Source organism: Channa argus, unplaced genomic scaffold (assembly GCF_033026475.1).
Source record: "Channa argus isolate prfri unplaced genomic scaffold, Channa argus male v1.0 Contig059, whole genome shotgun sequence".
Lineage (NCBI taxonomy): Eukaryota > Metazoa > Chordata > Actinopteri > Anabantiformes > Channidae > Channa > Channa argus.
Genome location: NW_027125278.1, coordinates 112,501 through 125,485, shown reverse-complemented (window position 1 = coordinate 125,485; position 12,985 = coordinate 112,501). Strand labels below are relative to the sequence as shown.

General features: G+C 41.5%; 11 non-coding genes across 11 annotated transcripts; all 11 read right to left on the bottom strand.

Annotated features, from left to right (window-relative positions):
* Positions 1-203: 203 nt before the first annotated feature.
* On the bottom strand, positions 204-275 carry trnaq-uug (transfer RNA glutamine (anticodon UUG)). The gene has a single exon. It is a non-coding gene; the product is annotated as a tRNA-Gln (tRNA).
* A 341-nt stretch (positions 276-616) lies between these two features.
* Positions 617-699, bottom strand: trnal-caa (transfer RNA leucine (anticodon CAA)). The gene has a single exon. It is a non-coding gene; the product is annotated as a tRNA-Leu (tRNA).
* A 1,116-nt stretch (positions 700-1,815) lies between these two features.
* Positions 1,816-1,887, bottom strand: trnaq-uug (transfer RNA glutamine (anticodon UUG)). Its single transcript has one exon. It is a non-coding gene; the product is annotated as a tRNA-Gln (tRNA).
* Positions 1,888-3,420: 1,533 nt separating this feature from the next.
* On the bottom strand, positions 3,421-3,492 carry trnaq-uug (transfer RNA glutamine (anticodon UUG)). The gene has a single exon. It is a non-coding gene; the product is annotated as a tRNA-Gln (tRNA).
* A 341-nt stretch (positions 3,493-3,833) lies between these two features.
* On the bottom strand, positions 3,834-3,916 carry trnal-caa (transfer RNA leucine (anticodon CAA)). The gene has a single exon. It is a non-coding gene; the product is annotated as a tRNA-Leu (tRNA).
* A 1,022-nt stretch (positions 3,917-4,938) lies between these two features.
* trnaq-cug (transfer RNA glutamine (anticodon CUG)) lies at positions 4,939-5,010 on the bottom strand. Its single transcript has one exon. It is a non-coding gene; the product is annotated as a tRNA-Gln (tRNA).
* Positions 5,011-5,523: 513 nt separating this feature from the next.
* Positions 5,524-5,606, bottom strand: trnal-aag (transfer RNA leucine (anticodon AAG)). Its single transcript has one exon. It is a non-coding gene; the product is annotated as a tRNA-Leu (tRNA).
* Positions 5,607-6,378: 772 nt separating this feature from the next.
* On the bottom strand, positions 6,379-6,461 carry trnal-cag (transfer RNA leucine (anticodon CAG)). Its single transcript has one exon. It is a non-coding gene; the product is annotated as a tRNA-Leu (tRNA).
* Positions 6,462-7,577: 1,116 nt separating this feature from the next.
* trnaq-uug (transfer RNA glutamine (anticodon UUG)) lies at positions 7,578-7,649 on the bottom strand. The gene has a single exon. It is a non-coding gene; the product is annotated as a tRNA-Gln (tRNA).
* A 341-nt stretch (positions 7,650-7,990) lies between these two features.
* Positions 7,991-8,073, bottom strand: trnal-cag (transfer RNA leucine (anticodon CAG)). The gene has a single exon. It is a non-coding gene; the product is annotated as a tRNA-Leu (tRNA).
* A 1,532-nt stretch (positions 8,074-9,605) lies between these two features.
* trnal-cag (transfer RNA leucine (anticodon CAG)) lies at positions 9,606-9,688 on the bottom strand. Its single transcript has one exon. It is a non-coding gene; the product is annotated as a tRNA-Leu (tRNA).
* Positions 9,689-12,985: the final 3,297 nt, after the last annotated feature.

Here is a 12,985-nt window from a genome sequence, read left to right as displayed (position 1 = left end):
CTATCGTAAACCATTGTGCAACCTTTGCCTCATCTCTCTCCCTGTATTAGTTCTTTAAACACTTGCCATGAGTGTTGATTGCACAAAGTACTCTATGTCTCTGGAACAAGATGAGCTCGTTGACAATGCCACTGTGTGTCTCCCAGTTGGTGGAGTAACTGAGTCACTCATTGGGGCAAAAAAACCTACAACTAGCCAGCGGTAGGTTCCACCGAGATTTGAACTCGGATCACTGGATTCAAAGCCCAGAGTGCTCACCATTACACCATGGAACCATTTCACATTGTTAGGCTACTTTTGTTGAGCAGTTTCTTCCAGACGATTTGATTCATTTCAGCATTGTGTGCATATTGACAACTTGGAGATTGGGTGATCATGTAGCAAACTATAAAATTGTCAATACAAGGAAGTGTGGGTACATCTAAGCACTGTGTCACTCTTATCTCTGTGTGTGATGTTCATTGCATCTATCCAGATGAACTGTAACTTGTATAACATCAAAGTCTATGAATTCATCCAGGTAAGCAGCATTGGAGAATAGGTGGTTCCCCACCTTTGACTAATGTGGGAGAATGTGTTTTCCAAGTGTCAGCTGTTGTCCCTAAAATCCAACATTTGTCAGAAGTGGGATTCGAACCCACGCCTCCAGGAGAGACTGCGACTTGAACGCAGCGCCTTTGACCGCTCGGCCATCCTGACAACAGAAGGGGGGGTTGTTTGGTAATCCAAAGAAATACGAAAAGACAGCGTTTAGATTATGCGTAATTATTGTGAATCAAATGTGCAAACTCGTCATCAGCCTATCTCTTTATCAGTTTATTGCTACCCTGGCCATCAGTGATTGATGAGTGAAGTATGGGATGTCTCAGGCAAAAAAGAGCTTGTTGATTAAGCCACTACATATCTGTCAGCTGGTATTGGTGTTCTTCTGCCCTTTGCTGGGAAGACATCAATTCATGGAGCTTTAACATATGCATTCATTTTTTCAGCAAACTCCAGAAAAAGAGTTCTTAGAGTAACCAGTATCCAATTATTGCATTACATTAATTGAACCACATCATTTGGTAGAGTACTAGAGTCATTGAATGGAGCACAACAGAAAGAACTGTTGCCAAAGTTGCCTGCATTTATTGCACATTAAATCCTGAGACCAGCAACACAGCTCAAAGGACAAGCTGGTTTTATTCGTTCCAAACTATAACAGGTCCCACCGTGATTTGAACTCAGATTGCTGGATTCACAGTCCAGAGTGCTTACCTATACACCAGGGCATCTCCAGATGCTGCCAAATGAAGAATGTGTGCACTGGAAATGTGAACAGTGTTACACAGACAACAGTTTTAACAGTCTGTGGTTTTACTAAGCAGTCCTGAACACTCTGATGCTTGACAGGGGTTTCAAGGCTTATTGCATTTCACAGGGAGATATTTCAACTACTAGACCTTATGACTCTGTTTGGGGTGAAACACAAAAATAGGGAAGCACTTGAAAACGAGGGGTAGGGTTATAAATTAGGAATTTGGGATTGTGTCTGGGATCGCACTTCATGCCCAAAATGTGTTTTTAGCATTATCTGAATGAGATCCGCAAGGATATTTACTTAAGAGTGTGTCTATCGTAAACCATTGTGCAACCTTTGCCTCATCTCTCTCCCTGTATTAGTTCTTTAAACACTTGCCATGAGTGTTGATTGCACAAAGTACTCTATGTCTCTGGAACAAGATGAGCTCGTTGACAATGCCACTGTGTGTCTCCCAGTTGGTGGAGTAACTGAGTCACTCATTGGGGCAAAAAAACCTACAACTAGCCAGTGGTAGGTTCCACTGAGATTTGAACTCAGATCACTGGATTCAAAGTCCAGAGTGCTCCCCATTACACCATGGAACCATTTCACATTGTTAAGCTACTTTTGTTGAACAGTTTCTTCCAGACGATTTGATTAATTTCATTATTGTGTGCATATTGACAACTTGGAGATTGGGTGATCATGTAGCAAACTATAAAATTGTCAATACAAGGAAGTTTGGGTACATCTAAGCACTGTGTCACTCTTACCTCTGTGTGTGATGTTCATTGCATCTATCCAGATGAACTGTAAATTGTATAACATCAAAGTCTATGAATTCATCCAGGTAATCAGCATTGGAGAATAGGTGGTTCCCCACCTTTGACTAATGTGGGAGAATGTGTTTTGCAAGTGTCAGCTGTTGTCCCTAAAATCCAACATTTGTCAGAAGTGGGATTCGAACCCACGCCTCCAGGAGAGACTGCGACCTGAACGCAGCGCCTTAGACCGCTCGTGACAACAGAAGGTGGGGTTTTTTGGTACTCCAAAGAAATCCGAAAAGACAGCGTTTAGATTATGCGTAATTATTGTGAATCAAATGTGCAAACTCGTCATCAGCCTATCTCTTTATCAGTTCATTGCTACCCTGGCCATCAGTGATTGATGCGTGAAGTATGGGATGTCTCAGGGAAAAAAGAGCTTGTTGATTAAGCCACTACACATCTGTCAGCTGGTATTGGTGTTCTTCTGCCCTTTGCTGGGAAGACATCAATTCATGGAGCTTTAACATATGCATTCATTTTTTCAGCAAACTCCAGAAAAAGAGTTCTTAGAGTAATCAGTATCCAATTATTGCATTACATTAATTGAACCACGTCATTTCGTAGAGTACTAGAGTCATTGAATGGAGCACAACAGAAAGAACTGTTGCCAAAGTTGCCTGCATTTATTGCACATTAAATCCTGAGACTAGCAACACAGCTCAAAGGATGAGCTGGTTTTATTCGTTCTACACTATAACAGGTCCGACCGTGATTTGAACTCAGATCGCTGGATTCACAGTCCGGAGTGCTTAGCTATACACCAGGGAATCTCCAGATGCTGCCAAATGAAGAATGTGTGCACTGGAAATGTGAACAGTGTTACACAGACAACAGTTTTAACAGTCTGTGGTTTTACTGAGCAGTCCTGAACACTCAGATGCTTGACAGGGGTTTCAAGGCTTATTGCATTTCACAGGGAGATAATTCAACTACTAGACCTTATGACTCTGTTTGGGGTGAAACACAAAAATAGGGAAGCACTTGAAAATGAGGGGTAGGGTTATAAATTAGGAATTTGGGATTGTGTCTGGGATCGCAATTCATGCCCAAAATGTGTTTTTACCATTATCTGAATGAGATCCGCAAGGATATTTACTTAAGAGTGTGTCTATCGTAAACCATTGTGCAACCTTTGCCTCATCTCTCTCCCTGTATTAGTTCTTTAAACACTTGCCATGAGTGTTGATTGCACAAAGTACTCTATGTCTCTGGAACAAGATGAGCTCGTTGACAATGCCACTGTGTGTCTCCCAGTTGGTGGAGTAACTGAGTCACTCACTGGGGCAAAAAAACCTACAACTAGCCAGCGGTAGGTTCCACCGAGATTTGAACTCGGATCACTGGATTCAAGGTCCAGAGTGCTCACCATTACACCATGGAACCTTTCCACATTGCTAGCTTAATGTTGTTGAACAGTTTCTTCCAGACGATTTGATTCATTTCATTATTGTGTGCATATTGACAACTTGGAGATTGGGTGATCATGTAGCAAACTATAAAATTGTCAATACAAGGAAGATTGGGTACATCTAAGTACTGTGTCACTCTTATCTCTGTGTGTGATGTTCATTGCATCTATCCAGATGAACTGTAACTTGTATAACATCAAAGTCTATGAATTCATCCAGGTAAGCAGCATTGGAGAATAGGTGGTTCCCCACCTTTGACTAATGTGGGAGAATGTGTTTTCCAAGTGTCAGCTGTTGTCCCTAAAATCCAACATTTGTCAGAAGTGGGATTCGAACCCATGCCTCCAGGAGAGACTGCGACTTGAACGCAGCGCCTTTGACCGCTCGGCCATCCTGACAACAGAAGGGGGGGTTGTTTGGTACTCCAAAGAAATACGAAAAGACAGCGTTTAGATTATGCGTAATTATTGTGAATCAAATGTGCAAACTCGTCATCAGCCTATCTCTTTATCAGTTCATTGCTACCCTGGCCATCAGTGATGGATGCGTGAAGTATGGTATGTCTCAGGCAAAAAAGAGCTTGTTGATTAAGACACTACACACCTGTCAGCTGGTATTGGTGTTCTTCTGCCCTTTACTGGCAAGACATCAATTCATAGAGCTTTAACATATACATTCAGTTTTTCAGCAAACTCCAGAAAAGGTAACCAGTATCCAAATATTGCATTATATTAATTGAACCACGTCATTTGGTAGAGTACTAGAGTCAATGAATGGAGCATAAGAGAAAGAACTGTTGCCAAAGTTGCCTGCATTTATTGCACATTAAAACCTGAGAACAGCAAGCCAGCTTAAAGGTCCAGCTGGTTTTATTCATTCTACACTATAACAGGTCCCATCGTGATTTGAACTCAGATTGCTGGATTCATAGTCCAGAGTGCTTACCTATACACCAGGGAATCTCCAGATGCTGCCAAATGAAGCAAGTGTGCACAGGAAAAGTGAACAGTGTTACACAGACACTAGTTTTAATATATTTCAAATACTAACCCTTATGACAAAAATAAGGAAGCACTTGAAAACTAGGGTAGGGTTATAAAAGAGGAATTGGGGATTGTGTCTGGCATCGCACTTCATGCCCAAACTTGAATGGAATGCCCAAAATGTGTTTTTAGCATTATGTGACAGAGATCAGCAAGGATACTTAGCTAAGAGTGTGTTTATTTTAAACCATCGTGCAGGCTTGGCCTCATTTCTGTGCCGGTTTCAGTTTTTTTAGACTTGTCATGAGTGTTTAGTGCACATAGTATTCTGTTTCTGGAACAAGATGAGCTCCATGACAATCCCACTGTGAGTCTCCCAGTTGGTGGAGTAACCGAGTCAATCATTGCATCGAGAAAAGCTACAACCTGCCAACAGTAGGTCCCACCGAGATTTGAACTCGGATCGCTGGATTCAGAGTCCAGAGTGCTCACCATTACACCATGGAACCTTTCCACATTGCTAGCTTTATGTTGTTGAACAGGTTCTTCCACACAATTTGATTCATTTCATTATTGTCTCCAACTTGACAACTTGAAGATTTGGCTGATCATGTAGCAAACTAAAAAAATGTCAATACGAGGCGGTTCGGGTACATCTAAGCACTGTGTCACTTTTATCTCAGTGTGTGATGTTCATTGCATCTATCCAGATGCACTGTAACTTGTATAACATGAAAATCTATGGATTTGGCCAATAGAGTCAGTCTCAAATAGACTCTCATTAGTGATTATAGGGCATAGATGAAAGACTACCTTTGATACGTAACTAGAGGGGTGCCAAAGCCATGCTCCTTGAGCTCCACAGCCCTGCTTGCTTGTCAGCTATCCGTGCTTTACCCACTGCTCCTGCACTTTCTGTCTGATTGAACACACCTTAGGTGATTCCCCACCTCTGACGAATGTGGAAGAATGGATCCAATGTGTTTTCCAAGTGTCAGCTGTTGTCCTTAAAAAACAACATTTGTCAGAAGTGGGATTTGAACCCACGCCTCCAGGAGAGACTGCGACCTTAACGCAGCGCCTTAGACCGCTCGGCCATCCTGACAACAGAACAGGCTTGGTTTGGTACTCCAAAAAAAATGCGCAAAGACAGCATTTAGATTAGGCGTAATTATTGTAAATCAAATGTGCAAACTCGTCATCAGCCTATCTCTTTATCGGTTTATTGCTACCCTGGCCATCAGTGATGGATGCGTGAAGTATGGTATGTCTCAGGCAAAAAAGAGCTTGTTGATTAAGCCACTACACATCTATCAGCTGATATTGGTGTTCTTTTGCCCTTTGCTGGGAAGACATCAATTCATGGAGCTTTAACATATGCATTCATTTTTTCAGCAAACTCTAAGAAAAAGAGTTCTTAGAGTAACCAGTATCCAATTATCGCATTACATTAATTGAACCCCTTAATTTGATAGAGTACTAGAGTCATTGAATGGAGCACAACAGAAAGAACTGTTGCCAAAGTTGCCTGCATTTATTGCACATTAAATCCTGAGACCAGCAACACAGCTCAAAGGACGAGCTGGTTTTATTCGTCCTACACTATAACAGGTCCCACCGTAATTTGAACTCAGATTGCTGGATTCACAGTCCAGAGTGCTTACAAGGAAGTTTGGGTACATCTAAGCACTGTGTCACTCTTATCTCTGTGTGTGATATTCATTGCATCTATCCAGATGAACTGTAACTTGTATAACATCAAAGTCTATGAATTCATCCAGGTAAGCAGCATTGGAGAATAGGTGGTTCCCCACCTTTGACTAATGTGGGAGAATGTGTTTTCCAAGTGTCAGCTGTTGTCCCTAAAATCAAACATTTGTCAGAAGTGGGATTCGAACCCACGCCTCCAGGAGAGACTGCGACCTGAACGCAGCGCCTTAGACCGCTCGGCCATCCTGACAACAGAAGTGGGGGTTGTTTGGTACTCCAAAGAAATCCGAAAAGACAGCGTTTAGATTATGCGTAATTATTGTGATTTAAATGTGCAAACTCGTCATCAGCCTATCTCTTTATCAGTTCATTGCTACCCTGGCCATCAGTGATTGATGCGTGAAGTATGGGATGTCTCAGGCAAAAAAGAGCTTGTTGATTAAGCCACTACACATCTATCAGCTGGTATTGGTGTTCTTTTGCCCTTTGCTGGGAAGACATCAATTCATGGAGCTTTAACATATGCATTCATTTTTTCAGCAAACTCCAGAAAAAGAGTTCTTAGAGTAACCAGTATCCAATTATTGCATTACATTAATTGAACCCCTTAATTTGATAGAGTACTAGAGTCATTGAATGGAGCACAACAGAAAGAACTGTTGCCAAAGTTGCCTGCATTTATTGCACATTAAATCCTGAGACCAGCAACACAGCTCAAAGGACAAGCTGGTTTTATTCGTTCCACACTATAACAGGTCCCACCGTGATTTGAACTCAGATCGCTGGATTCACAGTCCAGAGTGCTTACCTATACACCAGGGCATCTCCAGATGCTGCCAAATGAAGAATGTGTGCACTGGAAATGTGAACAGTGTTAGACAGACAACAGTTTTAACAGTCTGTGGTTTTACTAAGCAGTCCTGAACACTCTGATGCTTGACAGGGGTTTCAAGGCTTATTGCATTTCACAGGGAGATATTTCAACTACTAGACCTTATGACTCTGTTTGGTGTGAAACACAAAAATAGGGAAGCACTTGAAAACGAGGGGTAGGGTTATAAATTAGGAATTTGGGATTGTGTCTGGGATCGCACTTCATGCCCAAAATGTGTTTTTAGCATTATCTGAATGAGATCCGCAAGGATATTTACTTAAGAGTGTGTCTATCGTAAACCATTGTGCAACCTTTGCCTCATCTCTCTCCCTGTATTAGTTCTTTAAACACTTGCCATGAGTGTTGATTGCACAAAGTACTCTATGTCTCTGGAACAAGATGAGCTCGTTGACAATGCCACTGTGTGTCTCCCAGTTGGTGGAGTAACTGAGTCACTCATTGGGGCAAAAAAACCTACAACTAGCCAGCGGTAGGTTCCACCGAGATTTGAACTCAGATCACTGGATTCAAAGTCCAGAGTGCTCCCCATTACACCATGGAACCATTTCACATTGTTAGGCTACTTTTGTTGAACAGTTTCTTCCAGACGATTTGATTCATTTCATTATTGTGTGCATATTGACAACTTGGAGATTGGGTGATCATGTAGCAAACTATAAAATTGTCAATACAAGGAAGTTTGGGTACATCTAAGCACTGTGTCACTCTTATCTCTGTGTGTGATATTCATTGCATCTATCCAGATGAACTGTAACTTGTATAACATCAAAGTCTATGAATTCATCCAGGTAAGCAGCATTGGAGAATAGGTGGTTCCCCACCTTTGACTAATGTGGGAGAATGTGTTTTCCAAGTGTCAGCTGTTGTCCCTAAAATCAAACATTTGTCAGAAGTGGGATTCGAACCCACGCCTCCAGGAGAGACTGCGACCTGAACGCAGCGCCTTAGACCGCTCGGCCATCCTGACAACAGAAGGGGGGGGTTGTTTGGTACTCCAAAGAAATCCGAAAAGACAGCGTTTAGATTACGCGTAATTATTGTGAATCAAATGTGCAAACTCGTCATCAGCCTATCTCTTTATCAGTTCATTGCGACCCTGGCCATCAGTGATTGATGCGTGAAGTATGGGATGTGTCTCAGGCAAAAAAGAGCTTGTTGAGTAAGCCACTACACATCTGTCAGCTGGTATTGGTGTTCTTCTGCCCTTTGCTGGGAAGACATCAATTCATGAAGCTTTAACATATGCATTCATTTTTTCAGCAAACTCCAGAAAAAGAGTTCTTAGAGTAACCAGTATCCAATTATTGCATTCCATTAATTGAACCCCGTAATTTGATAGAGTACTAGAGTCATTGAATGGAGCACAACAGAAAGAACTGTTGCCAAAGTTGCCTGCATTTATTGCACATTAAATCCTGAGACCAGCAACACAGCTCAAAGGACGAGCTGGTTTTATTCGTTCTACACTATAACAGGTCCCACCGTGATTTGAACTCAGATCGCTGGATTCACAGTCCAGAGTGCTTACCTATACACCAGGGAATCTCCAGATGCTGCCAAATGAAGAATGTGTGCACTGGAAATGTGAACAGTGTTACACAGACAACAGTTGTAACAGTCTGTCGTTTTACTGAGCAGTGCTGAACACTCTGATGCTTGACTGGGGTTTCAAGGCTTATTGCATTTCACAGGGAGATATTTCAACTACTAGACCTTATGACTCTGTTTGGTGTGAAACACAAAAATAGGGAAGCACTTGAAAACGAGGGGTAGGGTTATAAATTAGGAATTTGGGATTGTGTCTGGGATCGCACTTCATGCCCAAAATGTGTTTTTAGCATTATCTGAATGAGATCCGCAAGGATATTTACTTAAGAGTGTGTCTATCGTAAACCATTGTGCAACCTTTGCCTCATCTCTCTCCCTGTATTAGTTCTTTAAACACTTGCCATGAGTGTTGATTGCACAAAGTACTCTATGTCTCTGGAACAAGATGAGCTCATTGACAATGCCACTGTGTGTCTCCCAGTTGGTGGAGTAACTGAGTCACTCATTGGGGCAAAAAAACCTACAACTAGCCAGCGGTAGGTTCCACCGAGATTTGAAGTCGGATCACTGGATTCAAAGCCCAGAGTGCTCACCATTACACCATGGAACCATTTCACATTGTTAGGCTACTTTTGTTGAACAGTTTCTTCCTGACGATTTGATTCATTTCATTATTGTGTGCATATTGACAACTTGGAGATTGGGTGATCATGTAGCAAACTATAAAATTGTCAATACAAGAAAGTTTGGGTACATCTAAGCACTGTGTCACTCTTACCTCTGTGTGTGATGTTCATTGCATCTATCCAGATGAACTGTAACTTGTATAACATCAAAGTCTATGAATTCATCCAGGTAAGCAGCATTGGAGAATAGGTGGTTCCCCACCTTTGACTAATGTGGGAGAATGTGTTTTCCAAGTGTCAGCTGTTGTCCGTAAAATCAAACATTTGTCAGAAGTGGGATTCTAACCCACGCCTCCAGGAGAGACTGCGATCTGAACGCAGCGCCTTAGACCTCTCGGCCATCCTGACAACAGAAGGGGGGGTTGTTTGGTACTCCAAAGAAATCCGAAAAGACAGCGTTTAGATTATGCGTAATTATTGTGAATCAAATGTGCAAACTCGTCATCAGCCTATCTCTTTATCAGTTCATTGCTACCCTGGCCATCAGTGATTGATGCGTGAAGTATGGGATGTGTCAGGCAAAAAAGAGCTTGTTGATTAAGCCACTACACATCTATCAGCTGGTATTGGTGTTCTTCTGCCCTTTGCTGGGAAGACATCAATTCATGGAGCTTTAACGTATGCATTCATTTTTTCAGCAAACTCCAGAAAAAGAGTTCTTAGAGTAACCAGTATCCAATTATTGCATTACATTAATTGAACCCCGTCATTTGATAGAGTACTAGAGTCATTGAATGGAGCACAACAGAAAGAACTGTTGCCAAAGTTGCCTGCATTTATTGCACATTAAATCCTGAGACCAGCAACACAGCTCAAAGGACAAGCTGGTTTTATTCGTTCTACACTATAACAGGTCCCACCGTGATTTCAATTCAATTCAATTCAATTCAATTCAACTTTATTTATATAGCGCCAATTCACAACAAAGTCATCTCAGGGCACTTTACAGAATAAAGTCAAGATTATAAAGATATATAAAGAGAACCCAACAATTCCCCCTGGAGCAAGCCATAGGCAACAGTGGAGAGGAAAAACTCCCTTTAACGGAAGAAACCTCCAGCAGAACCAGGCTCAGGGTGGACGGCCATCTGCCTCGACCGGTTGGGGTGAGTGGAAAGGGGAGAGAGAAAAGAACAGAGCAACAAAAAGCATTAACAAAACATCGGGCAGATTGGTAGGACCAGTAGCTTCACGCTGGAAGACACACAGCTTCAAAGCCGGGGGACACCTGCAGAAAGGGACAGAGAGAAGGGGACAGAGGAGGACAAAGACAACTACGGGAGAGAACACACAGAGTTAATGACATACAGTGGTGACAATTGCGGGATAAGAGGAGAGGAGAGAGGTCAAGAGGAGGAAAGGAGCTCAGTGCATTGGGGGGTGGGTCCCCCAGCAGTCTAAGCCTATGGCAGCATAACTATAACTAACTATATGCTTTATTAAAAAGGAAGGTTTTAAGCCTAGACTTAAACGTAGAGAGGGTGTCTGTTTCCCCAATGTGAACTGGGAGCTGGTTCCACAAGAGAGGAGCTTGATAGCTAAAGGCTCTACCTCCCATTCTACTTTTGGAAACTCTGGGAACCACAAGTAGGCCTGCATTCTGAGAGCGAAGTGGTCTACTGGGATGATGTGGTGCTATGAGGTCTTCTATATATGATGGAGCCTGACCATTCAGAGCTTTATATGTAAGAAGCAGGGTTTTAAATTCTATTCTACATTTAATTGGAAGCCAATGGAGAGAAGCTAGTGAAGGTGAAATATGATCTCTCTTGCTAGTTCCAGTCAGCACTCTTGCTGCAGCATTTTGGATTAATTGCAGGCTCTTTAGGGAGTTACTGGGGCATCCTGAAAGTAGGGAATTACAGTAGTCCAACCTAGAGGTAACAAATGCATGGACCAGTTTTTCGGCATCACTTTGAAACAGGATGCTCCTAATTTTGGCAATGTTCCGTAGGTGGAAGAAGGCTGTTCTAGAGATTTGTTTTATATGTGAGTTAAAGGACAGATCCTGATCAAACATAACTCCAAGGTTCCTTGCAGTAGTACTGGAGGCCAGACTTATGCCATCTAGTGTAACAATATGGTTGGACATCATATCTCTGAGATTTTTGGGCCCAAATACTATGACTTCAGTTTTGTCTGAGTTTAAAAGTAAAAAATTGTGGGACATCCAGGCCTTTATGTCTTGTAGGCATGCTTGAAGCTTTATTACCTGATTATTTTCATCTGGTTCCATAGATAAATATAGCTGGGTATCATCAGCATAACAGTGGAAATTTATGGAGTGTTTTCTAATAATGTTGCCTAAAGGAGACACATATAAAGTAAAAAGTATTGGTCCTAACACAGAGCCTTGTGGAACTCCATAGCTAACCTTTGTGTGCATGGAGGATTCATCATTAACATGAACAAATTGAAATCTATCAGATAGATAAGATTTAAACCAACCTAGTGCAGTTCCTGTAATTCCAATTTCATGTTCCAGTCTCTGTAATAAAATGTTATGATCAATGGTATCAAATGCAGCACTAAGATCTAACAGAACAAGTATAGAGATGAGTCCAGTATCTGAGGCCATGAGAAGATCGTTGGTGACTTTTACCAGTGCTGTTTCTGTACTATGATGAACTCTAAATCCTGACTGAAAGTCTTCATACAAATTATTCCTATGAAGGTGATCACATAATTGTTTTGCGACTACTTTTTCAATTATTTTAGAAATAAAGGGGAGATTAGATATTGGTCTGTAATTGGCTAAAACACCTGGGTCAAGACAGGGTTTTTTTAAGTAATGGTTTAATTACAGCTACCTTATAGGCCTGTGGTACATAGCCTGTTTCTAAAGATAGATTTATGATATCTAATATGAATGCATCTATTAAGGGTAAAACTTCCTTGAGCAGCTTAGTTGGAATAGGGTCTAGCAGACAGGTTGTTGGTTTAGATGAGTTAATAATTGAAGTTAGCTCAGAGAGATCTATGGGTAAAAAGCAGTCTAACAGGGATTGGGGCCTTATCGATGACTCTAGCACTGCTGTACATGAAGATCTATCTGTAATTTTTGGGGGGAGGATCTGGTGAATTCGTTCTCTAATAGCTACAATTTTATTCATAAAGAAGGTCATGAAGTCATTGCTGCTCAAAGTTAAGGGAAAACTAGGCTCAACAGAACTATGGCTCTTAGTCAGCCTGGCTACAGTGCTGAACAGAAACCGGGGGTTGTTCTTGTTTTCTTCTATTAATGATGAATAATATGCTGTTCTGGCATCACTGAGAGCTTTTTTGTACATTTTTAAACTATTTTTCCAGGCTAAATGAGATTCTTCTAACTTTCTGGAACGCCACTTCCTTTCTAACTTTCATGTTTCCTGTTTTAAGTTGCGTGTTTGTGAACTATACCATGGAGATCGCCTCTGCTGGTTTACTGCCTTCTTTTTTAGAGGGGCAACACTATCGAGTATTGTACGTAGTGAGGCTGCAGAATTGTCAACAAGATAATCTACTTGTGCAGGAGTAACATTAAGGAGACTACTTTCCATTGTATTAACATATGGTGAAGCAAATGATGAAGAAATAATTTCTTTAAATTTGTTGACAGCTTTTTCACTTAAGCATCTGCTATAGTGGAATTTTTCAGTTTTATAA